Consider the following 13,721-nt stretch of genomic DNA (forward strand, 5'->3'; position numbering starts at 1 on the left):
ATGATGGTTGTATCTCCTCATCCTCACCAGCCAGCTTTTGCTGCTTTTATTTCCCTCCTCATAGTAGTCATTTTGATTGAGATCAAAGGAACTCTCAATGAAATTTCCACTTGACTCTCCCTGAAAGCTGAAGATGTTGGACGTTTTGTCTTGTGGTTATTAGCCATTTGTACTTCATTTGAAAATTTTTCTACTAAGTTTATTTGCTCATATAATAAAAAGAGTTTTTTTAAAAAAATAATTCATGACACATCATTGTTTACTGAAAAACCATATTTCATCTTGTTTTAAATTGGATCGATGTGAGTCTCACATACGATAATGACCTAAGTTTGATGAAATGTGGAGTAATAGTTTTGCTCAGTTCGGGAAAATAAAAGTTAAGCACTGACTGAGACTGTAAAGACTAAGGGGCAAGGACAAGGGAGTTGCCATTCCTCACCTCAGCTAGCTGTGGTGGAAAGCTCGCCAGCGGCGGCGGTAAGCCTCAGGGACCTCCACAAAGCTTCTTAGGACCCCCGGGTGGCACCATCGGAGGTACTGATGCTCAGCTGCCGCCAAGCCCTCCGCTGTCCAGAGTGCTGAAGACGGTGACCCGCCTTGAAATACGCACCGTCTATGTGATGCCGTTAACAAGGCACTGCAAGATAATATCATCACGTTAAGATTAGAAAATTCAGAACCAGAAATGTAGGGTGTTGTATGGTTAGAAAGCTGACACCATCTATACCCCAAATCTCTAAGACCCTCCATTATGGAGTTCTCAGCCAAATGTGTCAGACACCCCAAATCAAAAAGCAGCCTAGCACTTCCTTCCCTCATGAGTTCAGGATTCAGGTGCCTCAGTTAAGGTGATTGCCGTCAAGGGAGGAAGAAAGCCATGGATCTAGCACCACACAAAGCATCCTTATGATTAAGTCCAAAAATCCCTGCTCGGGTGTGCTTGGGTAGCACATAAACTGACTAGAAGCAAATCAGAGCCATTATTTTGTGAGAAGCATTTAAAAATGACAGGAGCTACAAGCTTGATCTGTGTTTATTCATAAAGTCCATAGTGGCGTGATGCTTAGATTCCTGGGTCCACTTGACCAGGTCATGCACATCCAGGTATTTGGTTAGACATTATTCTCTATGTATGTGTGAGAGGCTAATTCATAGGGCACAAAGGGATTTCCCCGGAACAGTTTTCACTAAGGGATGCAGATGCAGTCTAATTAACTGAGGAATAAAATTTGCATAGGTGGAGCTGGGTAGAATATGAGGCTGACCACCACCAGGAGACGTTCCTTTGTAAATGGTGAAGCACCAGAGCGTCTTCTTGGCCCCCTGGCTTCTCTGCCCTTTCATCCAGTGCCCCTTTGTTTATCATGCTCTTTTGTTCTCCTGTTTACCTTTCAAGATTTTGAACTTTGAAACCAGCAAAATTGAAAAAGAAAGGACAAAAATGATAGAGGAAAAAAAAATCAGTTCCTGAATATCTGGTAAAGATCAAAGGAGAAAGAGTTTACATCTGGTTTTGCCAGCTTTAATCTACCAATTTGTTATTTTTAACTTGAAATAACAGCAGTACTTACAGAACATTCTGCTGCTGGAACCTGCTCAAGACAATCATACATCTGAAGTCTGGTTCCTGCTCCTGCTCTCAAATCACTGATTTTTGTTGTTTATTTTTTTGTTTTTTTTTACAATGTTGCTAAGTATGTTAAATTTTTTAGGACCTTATTGTGTATATCTGCATGTAACTGCAGTATAACAGAGCAAACTACATGCTAGCATAATGAAATATTTATTTAATGGTTGAACCACTGTTTATTTAGTGAGATTGAAAAGTCCCCAAAAGGTGGCAAGCTGTTGAATACTTCCCCAGATTTCCTTTGTTGTCACACAATCATAGGTACATGTTAGGAGGAGACAGAAAGAAAAAGGAAGAGAAGAGATACACTGTTGTGCGTTGATTTATTAAAGTCTTTCTGGAAATTTAAGTTAAATATATCAACAGAGGAAATCAGTTTGATACATCTAAATGTTCTTTTATCTGAGGGCTTGAACGATGGCTCAGTGGCTAAAGGCACTTGCTTGCTGATGACCCTCTTTCATTTCCCCAGTATCCTTGTAACACCAAATACACAATGTGGCACATGTATTTGGAGTGTGTTTGCCATGCAGAAGGCCCTAGTATGCCCATGCTCTCTTTATCTCTCTCTCTGTCTCTCTTTCAAATGAATGACGTATTAAAGAATAAATAAATATAGATGTGAGAATTCACAAGATACTTCATAATAAGTTATGAAAACTTACAGCATTTGAGAATGCATAGAATGAAGATGTCTTATAGATAGACTTGGGTAAATAATACATTCAAGTAATCAAATAGAAATGGGAGGTCTTCTACATTAAAAAAGGTGTCATTTGTTTGGCCTGATTTTGTAAATGGTCATGTAGTTTCTGTTTGTATCAATGTGATGACAAGGAAAATGGTCCTAATGCTTATTACCTGGGTGAGGTAGGGTAAGTTAGGTGGTATCTCTTCACGTAACTTTTCATGTGTGCAGAGTAAGGAAACCAACATTATACAAGATGATTCCTGTGAAAGCACCCGACACTGTATCATGTAGTTGGCATCCCTAGATTGAGGTGTGACAAGAAACAATTTATTCAGAGAGCTTCCCTTACTGAATGCTAAGTAGAAACAACAGCAATGCAGAGTGATGGAAAGTGGCAACCCATCACCTATACCTGTGACCTTCAACAGGCTACGTAAACCTTTCACACCCCCGTTTTTATCCAATCGAGAAGATTAAATAATTTATTACACATAAAACATTTAGAATGGTGGTTGACAATGTCAAACACTTAATAAATTTCAGTGAGTATTAAATGACATACAAAGGACTGTGCTAGAAGTTGTTGAGGGTAATAACTCACAAAGACGAATGTGGCTCAGTTCTTTTATCAAGGAGCCTGCAATAATGCATATGGGGTAGGAAGGAGAGCCAGCCAGCCTCCATGACTCTGGTCAGTTCTTAATATTCCATGTTAGCTTACCCCTGCCCAATTCCCAAACACCTTCCATCCTCTTCTATTCTTACTTTTTCTAATTTACCCTGTGTTTCTTGAAAACAAAACGGAATCACATTCATCTTTGAAAATTGGCCTCCACTTCCAGTGCATGATTTGCCATGTGAATCTTTTGAGTTTGCTGGAGCAGGAGAGTCCGATAATCTCTTCCGTGTATAAGGAACAGATCTGTGGTGCAGTGTGCAAGTACAGAGTGAGGTAGGAAGAAGGAAGAGCACCCAGGATGTAGCCTAGAGTCAGAATCTATCCTGTTAGTCTCCATGGAGAAGACCTTGTTGGGACCCTTCCCAGCATGACAGTCCTGTTAACGGAGCCTTGACTTTATTCAGATTTCACTCAGACCTTGGTGGTCTGACAGCCATCAAGGGACAGCACTGAGTTATACTCCACAGGAGTGAATTGTGATTGGTTTAAAGAATCATTGTAAAACGGGTTAGGCAGGGTCAAGGAGACTTAAGGACAGGATTGGTAGATGGGTTCCTGGAGTCCCTGACAAAAAGGTTTATTTAAAATGTGCTTCTTTTAAGCTTTGCGGTTTTACCTGAGTGTGGTATTCCAACATCAGTAGCTATCCTGTGATCCTAAGAACAGCTAACCTAGAATGACAAGCAGAAATATTGGCTTTTATTATTTGTGTATGAATATTACTTATGGCTGGGATGAGACAGATCTCATTAACAATTCTACTCATATTATTCCCTGTAATACATTTAAATGTTGAGAAACTTGTTTATTTGAATAAGTAAAGGGGGGCGGAAGAAGACTGTATTTAACAGTGTCTCATTTATGCCTTCTGAATAATTGCTGCAATCAAAATTTTGTTCTTGATGATCTGTTGGCTCACATTAAGTCCTGTAATTTTATTAAAAGCAAAGATTTGAAAATTATCTGGAAACAACAGTAACAACAAAGGTTTGTGAAATTTTAAGTAGGGCCATTGATTTTTTTTTCAACCCGGAACTGACATTTTCAGTGGTCCCTTTGTTCAAGATACAATGATGCAATGAGTTTTTTTTTTTTTTTTTTAATACTCCAAGGGTGGAGTGTAATGAAAAAATTCCAATGGACCTGAGGAATATCTTTCTTTTATGTAATATACATTATGAGGAAAGGAATTATGATGGCACAGGAAAGCAGAATTATGCCTGAAATTCAGTAATCTACCAAAATAGAAAAGCTTTAGGAAAAAATATGTAGAGAGCAGGGACCAGAACACCTTTCCCATGATTTGAAACAGGTTTCAGTACTCCTTGGAAAGTTTGTGTTCTCAAGAATGTAAAACACTACTTTGAAGATTGCTGCTTAGAACACTTTTTATTTATATTTTCTGTTACTTGAACCCAGCAGTGATTTATGATCTCTTTTTTTTGTAGTGATGTGTGATGAGCAGGTTGTTAATTAATGCTTTTTGAATTTTGTTTTGAATGGCATTTCCCTTTTCATCTCCAGAACTCTTCTTTCAAACTTCAGCCCAAGCCTTCTCTGTGATGCATTCTCTGGTTCCCCAAATGTTCAACCTCTGGAATTGTCAGATTTTCTATATTTCTTTTTTTAAATATTTTTATTTATTTGCAAGGAAAGAAAGAAAGAGAAAATGGGTGCCTCTTGTCACTGCAAATAAACTCCAGATGCCACTTTGTGCATCTGGCTTTACATGGGCATTGGGGATTCAAACCAAGGCTTTTAGGCTTTGCAAGCAATTGCCTTTAACTTCAGAGCCATCTCTCTAGCCCAGAAATTTCTTTACTTGCCTTTTCACCCAAGCTGGCCCAACATTATGCTTGTAAAGTAAATGTTTGGATGGGAAAATCATTGAAGGACTTTCAAAATGGGAAGAGGAGAATAGGTATAGAAGATGTTTTAGAAATTGAATAAACAAAATACGAGGACTAATTTTAGTAATTATAGGAAAATGATGAAACTTGGAAGGAAATTGTGACAGATTGGCTCTTTTCCTAAAATCCATTGCAATTAATTTTGGGGAGCAATGATATTTCCCAGTTTACCTTTTAGTTAATGTGACCTTGTAAATGGATTTTAGTCACTGGAATGTGAACAAAATTCAGAGGACATGTGGATTTGACAGCTAAGCTGGCAAGATTTCACATGCAGCCCTCTACACAGCTTTTCCTCCTCTGTGTGCAGAGCGCGTTACCACGTTGGGAGTTGAAGGCTGTACATTGCAGATCCACAGCATGGAATGACCCTGGGACCAGGATCACAGCTTGGGATGAAACACCAGGCTGAGCACTTTTATAACTGAAAGACAAACTTCATTTATAGCAGTGTCCAATCTTTAGAGTTTTTCTGCCTGCAGAACTAATGGTGCAATAAATAGTAGAGAAACTTCACACCTGAAGTAGAGTTGCCAGTAAAATTTAACCATACTGTCTCAACCATGAAGCAGCAATGAGGCTGTGGAGACCAGTATTGCTAGAACTCAGATAGTCCAAGTAAGACTGTGTCTCTTGAGGTGATATTGGAAGTAATCACTCTCAGGTCTGTTTATGGTACATTTTTTTTAAAGGCTTGATGCTCAAGGCTTTCTTTGGTGAGAGAAAACAAAGAAATACTATATGAATATATAATGAATTCTTTCCAGGAGAGACCATTAAGTGCTAGCATAATGGAATAACTGGAACTATAATCTGCTGCAAGACAATGTTGGAGGGAATTATTTTGCTAATGAGATGAACATTTTAACAAGTATTCACAAAAGACCTATGACCCCCATCACCATGAGGACTTGCTGCTCACAGCCTGAGTCAGGTGTCACACTGGAGGATAACAGAGAAGAATTTCCAGAGGTGACTGGCACTTAGGGACACAGAGAACATTGAGCAAGGACCCCTCTCCCCCAAGAGTAGAATCAAGATTTGATTAATGAAATTGCTCCAATTTCAGGGCATAGCTTTTTTTTTTTTTTCATCCAAATTCAGTTTTTGAAGAATTTGATTGTTGCTAAGAACCACTGATAATTTCTCCATTATTTTCTTTCTCAAGTGGAAATGTTTACTCAGGCTCTCTTGTTCCTATTATGACACATATATTTGATGTATGTGTGTGTTCATGGTAAGGGGGGTAGACAACATGGATCATTTACATCATACACCACTGGGTCATATGACATTTCCACATGTGATAGACAGGAACACACATCACCCAGAAACTTTAGGCATTGGGCAGGATTCAGTAATTGTGTTAAATTTTGGCTTTTATTCCTTAAGGAGGAGGTAACTGTGTCCAGTGTGGAAAGAAGAACAGAATGGAGTTGGTGGGAGGACAGGGAGACTGTGGTAGAGCCTAACTAGCTATTTATCTATTTTCTCTTCTTTTTGGAAATCTTGCTGGATGATGGTTGTTTGCCTCATGCAAGACTGAATTATTTCTCAGAACCCCAGGAAGATACCTGATGATTGGCTTGCTTATTTTTGTTGGTTAGGGCAGAAGAGACTTGGGTAAACAATTTCCTCGGGAAGGAGGAATGACAAGTGGGGAAAGTGGCTGATGTTAGCAGAGGTAAAAGGAATATAAGTGGAAGAAAGAACTACTTGCACACTTTCTGATGGACCACTCCTTCACAGAGGCAGAGGCTCACAGCTATCAACTTAGCACAATGATCAAGTTCTTGACGTTTATCATTCAACGTTAGTCTAACTTATTCCAATGGAAACAGGTGGATCTTTCCTTCTTCCTTTGTCCAACTACATAATAAACTTCTATGAGTCAAAAGGTGTTTGTAGATGTAGATGTAGAGGCTCATAATAACCTAATGTTCCATGACTATTTTGAAGCTTAGAAATCTATTGAAGTAATTCTGAATTTAGGAGTGTGTGCATTTTTGGTCTACAGTTTTTCTCTACCTCTTTTGAAATATGCATAGTAGAAACTATTCCTCTGTTTCCAGATATTTGGAAATTAGTAGGGTCTTTATTTCTCAAAGGTAAGAGGGAGAATGACTATTGCATACTAATGCCTATTGGGAAGAGAATATAGAGATAAGGGGAGAGAGCAAGAGGAAAGGAATGAGAGTCAGAATGGATGGCTGATATTCTAACCCTATCATTCAAACATTTGTAGACTGCCTATTGTCAAATAGATGGTTAGCATGGAGTGGCCTCGACTCTGTAATACGCACCTAAAGTTATCTGTAACAATGTGGAAAGCAAGGTGCATGTCTTTGCAGTTGTAAATGTGAAAATTATGTGAGATATAGCAACCATCTCACGTTAAACTTCTTATTGCAGTGCACATTGTAGGGAATCAATAGAAATGCCATTTCTTTCATTATTACTCTTATGGCATTTTTTAAAGTCTAGGATTTAATTTTTTCCATGTTCTTCATATTCACTCTTTCTTTTTACTAATAATGTCCAGTGAAAAATTATTGTTCACTAAAGTAGATATGCTAATGTATCCTATTTACATTAAAATGGTCACCTAAATTAACCCCACATTGTAGTGGGAGTCTTAATAATTTAATTGAATCAGCACCTTTTAAGTCATAGTGAGACTAAATAACAATGTACTTAACATTTTGGATTTTTTCAAACCCTCAAATTGCCTAACTATGATAGTTATCTACCTATTATTATAATCAAATTCAACTAAGTCAGTCTGATAAAATTATATTCCAGTTTCATAGAATAGAATGCCATTTTTTAGGAATAATGGTTGTCTCTTGTATTAGTCTTAATGTTAGGATTAAAACTCAAAATGAATTTCAATCTTTAGAAATATGTCTACTGTTCATCTTCATCTCTGCTTTGTATTTATGAAATACTATTATATATGTGAATCACATACTCATGTGGCATTAACATTACACTGCTATTGATATGGCACAGCAATATTCAAAAAAATGAAAATATTAGCAGAGAATTATGTTAAAAACTAGATGAGCTAACATTAACCTTTTCAGAATGATATTTATTTCTTTGGTGAGAAATGAAACAATATAAGAGAAGTAACCACATTAATAAAATTTAATTTAATCAAAGACAGACAGGCAAAGACGAAGGTCATGGTCAATTCAGTGGTTCTTCCATGCATCAGGGGTATGCCCATGTGTAAAGGGAGATTGAACTGTACTGCTTTAGTTTCATATAAAAAAATCTAGCACCAAGCTTCTGTTTTAGCATTTGCATGTATTTCCATGTAAATTATTTCCATTAAGTTTCACTGTGGTCAGTATTTAAAAGATTTAGCGGACTGGAGAGGTGGCTTAGTGGTTAAGCGCTTGCCTGTGAAGCCTAAGGACCCCAGTTCGAGGCTCGGTTCCCCAGGTCCCACGTTAGCCAGATGCACAAGGGGGCGCACGCATCTGGAGTTCGTTTGCAGAGGCTGGAAGCCCTGGCGCGCCCATTCTCTCTCCCTCTATCTCTCTTTCTCTCTGTGTCTGTTACTCTCAAATAAATAAATAAATAAATGAAATTTAAAAAAAATATTTAGGATTTGTTTAGCCTAGAAAGTTCACTGAATTTTTATTTTGTAATATTTGAAGTATTCCAATTTCCGTCTTGAAAGCACCAGCCGTAGGGACTTATACTTCCTGTCATTGCACCTACTGCAGTGCCTCCCTGGAAACCCACCCTGTAAATTCACTAAGTCCCATCTGCACTCTTACTTCTTGACTTTGACTGCAGTTGATGTCTAATGACTGTAACTTATGCTTGGTTATATGCCTAACCAGCCATGTGTAGATGTCTAGGCACCTTTCTAAGGGTGTAAAAGGCATTTAGTGTATATGAGTATTGTTAACACACTTGTTTCTTTTTGTGTTATAACTGAAGACCAAGGTGACATGATAAAACCCAGGACATTGATGGAAACAGTTTAGGCCAGAAATTGACAATTCCTTTGAGGTCTGATAGATAATTATATGAGATTCCTTACATTGTGTTGATGCCTTACCATTGGCTTTGCATTTCAACACTGTATTAAGAATAACAGACCATTGGAGGGAAGTTATTTGCAAAATATAAAACTATGCATGAAATAATATTTCGAATTGACAGGAATTTGTTACAATCAACGAAACAGAAAGAACAAAAAGAAAAAAAAATGAATGACAGTTATTCTCATACAGCTGTGATAGAATCACAAAGGTTCATCTCAGCAATGTTTAGAAAAGGAAAATGCTAGAGGTAATTCCACAATTATTGGCGCATGAGCCATAAAACCTTAGAAGGCTGTGACTATGAGCTATGCACAATACTGCAAATCTAGACTTTGAAACAGTAACGTGTATATTAGTCACCTTCCCAATTGTGGGGACAAAACACCTGACTAGAAGCAGCTTAGGAAAGGAAGGGCTTATTTCAGCGTATAGTTTCTAGGGGCAGCTTCATCATGACAGGGAAGCATAGAAATAGTAAAAAGCTGGCTGACATTGTCATATGAGCAGGGAGGGAGTATGGGCAGATAAATACTCGGGCTTGGTAGCTTTTGTCTTCTCTATATTTGTTTATTGGAGAGAGAGAGAGAAGGAAGGAGGGAGAATGGGAGCACTGAAGCTTCTAACCACTACAAACAAACTCCAGATGTGTACTCCATTTTTGCATCTGTCTTTATGTGGGCTCTGGGGATTCGAGCCCCAGGTCACTAGGCTTTGCAGACAAGAACCTAAACCACTGAGAAATCTCTGCAGCCCCTGATTTCACTCTTGTGTTTGCCAGATGTTTGCCTTTGTGAGAGAACAAGTGCAATTGTGAATTTAAAAGGAGAAAATGTCATTTTTCCTCAGAGTTTGAGAGGTTTTTGTAAATGGCTGGTTGTTTCTATTGTTTTGGGCCCAAGTATAAATGGTGTTAAAAACATGAAAAATCCTGGGTCCTTTGGCTTTGTGGGCCAGTGCTTTTTACCACTAATGGGTCTCTCCAGCCCACTTTTGCCTTCTTGTGCAGTCTGGAAGTCCTAGTCCACACTGAGGGTGAATCTTCTTGCCTCAGTGCATCATACCTAGAAAACCCTCATATAAATGGTGAGTGAGTTGTTTCCACAGCGATTTGCCGATACTTCTAATGCCATTCCCTGTATCTAATGACTGTGTATGCTTATCACTTTCTGTACTGAGGGAAGCAAGACTTTACCACCATCATACAAGAGGAGCTAGTGATTGACTGATGCTGAATTTGTAGCAGTAATTCATTATTTTACCCCATTTAATAAATTTTTTTTTGTAATGAATAAAATTTTAGGAAACAATTTATTTTTCTTTTGGTTACAAATATTTTACTTAATCATTTGAGAGAGAGAGAGAGAGAGTGGGAAGGTGAGAAGGAGAGAGAGAGAATGGGCATACCAGGACCTCTAGCCACTGTAAATGAACTCCAGTTGTATGCACCACCTTGTGCACCTGGCTTTTCATGGGTACTAGGGAATCAAACCTGGGTCCTTTGGTCTTACAGGCAAATGCCTTAACTGCTAAGCCATCTCTCCAGCCCAGCAATCTATCTTTTCAATTGTTATCAGAATTTAAAAGTAGACATCATGGCAGATTGCTGTTAGATGCCTCTAGTAGACAATTAATACTGAAAACTTCTTGGAGGCATGTTCATGGAAACTGATTTCTTAAGAACCTGCCATCTGGTTGGATGTCCTTCACTTTTCAATAGGTGGTAATATCATTAGTACTATAATGAGATTATTAAGCTTTAAAATATAACACTGAAAGTTATCAAAAAAAAAAAAAAAACATTGGAGAAGGGGGCTGGAGAAATGGCTTAGTAGTTAAGGCACTTGCTTGTGAAGCCGAAGGACCCAGGTTCGATTCTCCAGGTACCACATAAGCAGATGCACAAGGTGATGCATGTGTCTGGAATTCGTTTGAAGTGACTAGAGGCCCTGGCATGGCAATTGTCTCTCTTTCAATCTGCCTCTCCCTCTCTCTCTTTCTCAATAAATAAACAAATAAATTAAAAATGTGAAGGAAACTGTACCAAGGCACAATGTAATACATTTTACTCAGAAACAATTTCAAAGAGAAGATCATGTTAGCAGATAGAAAAAGTTGCCTTAATACAGGGAAAATATATAAAGATGATGGCAGATTTATTAGAAATCATGCAGTCAGGAAGACAGTGGAGCAATCTTTATTCTACTGAAAGAAAAATCCACCTGACATCCTACAGTTCTTTTCTTCTCTCCTCTCTTCTCCATCCCCTCCTTTCCCATTCTCTTCCCTTTCTCTTCGTATTCCCTTTGACTCCCTTTCTCTCTCTCTCTCTCTTCCTTCCATTCTTTCTCTTTACCTGATTCTCATCTTTAGTCTAGGCTGGCATGGAACAAGCTATGTAGACCAGGCTAGCCTCAAGATTGCAGTAATCTTTTTGCTTGTGGCCTCCCAGGTACTAGTATAGCAGGTATAGATCACCACACCTGCTTTCCAGCCTAGAATTCTACCCCCAGGAAAGATGTCTTTGAAGCATAAAATCAAATGGAACCCCTTTTCCAGCCTCTTCTCTTTTTTCATGATCAATAAATATGTACAATCAAGCTCCTGGGTATGCCACTTTCCAACGTCACTTACCAACACCATCCAGTCTGGAAATACTCTATTGGGTCCATCATTCCCAGAACAATGGTGGCACAGTCAAATGACTCCACTGTGTAAATTCTTCAGACTCAGAGAGATTATACTGAAAAGCAAAGTCCAGTCTCTATTCAAGAATCTAGCAGGAGAATTGTTAGGCTTTTTTTTTTTTTTTTAATTTTCTTTATTTGAGAGACAGAGAGAATGGGCACGCCAGGGCCTCCAGCCACTGCAAACAAACTCCAGATGCATGCACTACCTTGTGCATCTGGCTTACGTGGGTCCTGGGGAATCAAACCTGGGTCATTTTGCTTTGTAGGCAAGCGCCTTAACCAATGAGCCATCTCTCCGGCCCCTGTTTTTAGTTTTAAATTGAATTCTCCCTGTATCCACAAGTTTTGAAGTGCCTTTCTCCACGGTGCCCTTGGTTTGCCTACTCACTCCACTGAACTTAGCCTGGCACTCCATTCTTCTCTTTATCATTGTGCCATGTCTTTCCATCTTTCTACCAGTTTCTATGACTGAGTATCTTGCCCTAGCATTTGGCTTCCTAGTTTCATGTGTTTTTCTCCCTTTAGTCCTCCTTGATTCTGTGTGGAACTCAACATCAAGATGTATTTAAATTTTGAAGGAGAAAGTGAGCTTGATGTGTTGTTGAGAGGAATACTCCCCAAGAGGAAGTTCACTCATTCCCTTCTAAACTCCATTAAAACAAGTCCCAAAGGTTATTTGCTGTTTTTTTTTCCCCCTCTGATGCTTCTGACAGTTGTGATGAATGTATTGCTGAAAAACACCAAGATGAGCAATCATTTTGCAAAGAACTCATTGTGACATTAGAATCACTCATAGACAAAATATGTCAATTTGCCTTTGGTCTCTTTCTTATCCCTATTTTATTCATTTTTTAAAAAATTTACAAGCAGAGAGAGATACAAGAGAAAGAGAGAGAGAGAAAGAGAAAGAGAGAGATAGAGGACATGCCAGGGCCTTTAGCCACTGCAAATGAACTCCAGATGTATGCACCACTTTTTGCATCTGTCTTTATGTGAACTCTGGTGATTTGAATCCCAGGTCATTAGGCTTTGCAGGCAAAAGCCTAACCACTGAGAAATCTCTCCAGCCCCCTATTTTATTCTTGTGTTTGTCAGATGTTTGTCTTTGTGAGAGAACATATGCAATTGTCAACTTAAAAGGAGAAAATGCCATTTTTGCTCCGAGTTTGAGAGGTCCTTGTTGCTGGCTGGTTGTTTCTATTGTTTTTGAGCCCAAGTATAAATTGTGTTAAAAACATGGAGCAGGGGCTGGAGAGATGGCTTGGTGGCTAAGTGCTTGCCTGTGAAGCCCAAGGACACCAGTTCGAGGCTTGGTTCCCCAGCACCCATGTAAGCCAGATGCACAAGGGGAACCATGCATCTGGAGTTCATTTGCAGTGGCTGGAGGCCCTGATGTGTCCATTCTCTTTCTCTCTCTGCCTCTTTCTCTGTTGCTCTTAAATAAGTAAATAAAAATAAACAAAAAAATTAATAAAAATAAAAACCATGGAGCAAAGCTGCCCACCTCATGGTGGTTAGGAAGCCAACACAGAGAAGGGGCTTCTTAGTATCCTCTTCAAGGTCACAGCCGTCTGGGTGTGACTGTTCTCAGTAGGTCACAGCTCCTGAAGGGTCTCCACCCCCACCCCAGTTGTGCCACTGGCCTTTGACCTTTGCTTTAACATGGACCTGTCCAGATCCAAACTAGAAGAGCTACTTCTACTGTTTATTTTTCAAATATGTGATGTTTTTGAGGCATGGAATTGCTGATTTCGTTGAAATGTGATTTTATTTGATTTTTTTTTTCCTGTGTTGATGAGGACCATTGACTTCTGGAAATGGCACATTGAGCTTTCATTTCCCAGACTTACTTCCTATGTCTATTTTCATTTTTTCCTCTCTCCCTGCTCCTCAGGTTTCAGACTAGCAGCACAAGGAGTGAGTAATATTCTTTTTATTTTGAAAGTAAGAGGCTGGAAGCAATATGTAGCATTACATTCAAGTGAACTCACTCCCAGTGAAAGTAGGAATATCCAAGTTCCACATTTTCACTTTTCCATATTAGTAACTGTTTGATT

The sequence above is a fragment of the Jaculus jaculus genome, chromosome 12 (assembly GCF_020740685.1).
Source record: "Jaculus jaculus isolate mJacJac1 chromosome 12, mJacJac1.mat.Y.cur, whole genome shotgun sequence".
Lineage (NCBI taxonomy): Eukaryota > Metazoa > Chordata > Mammalia > Rodentia > Dipodidae > Jaculus > Jaculus jaculus.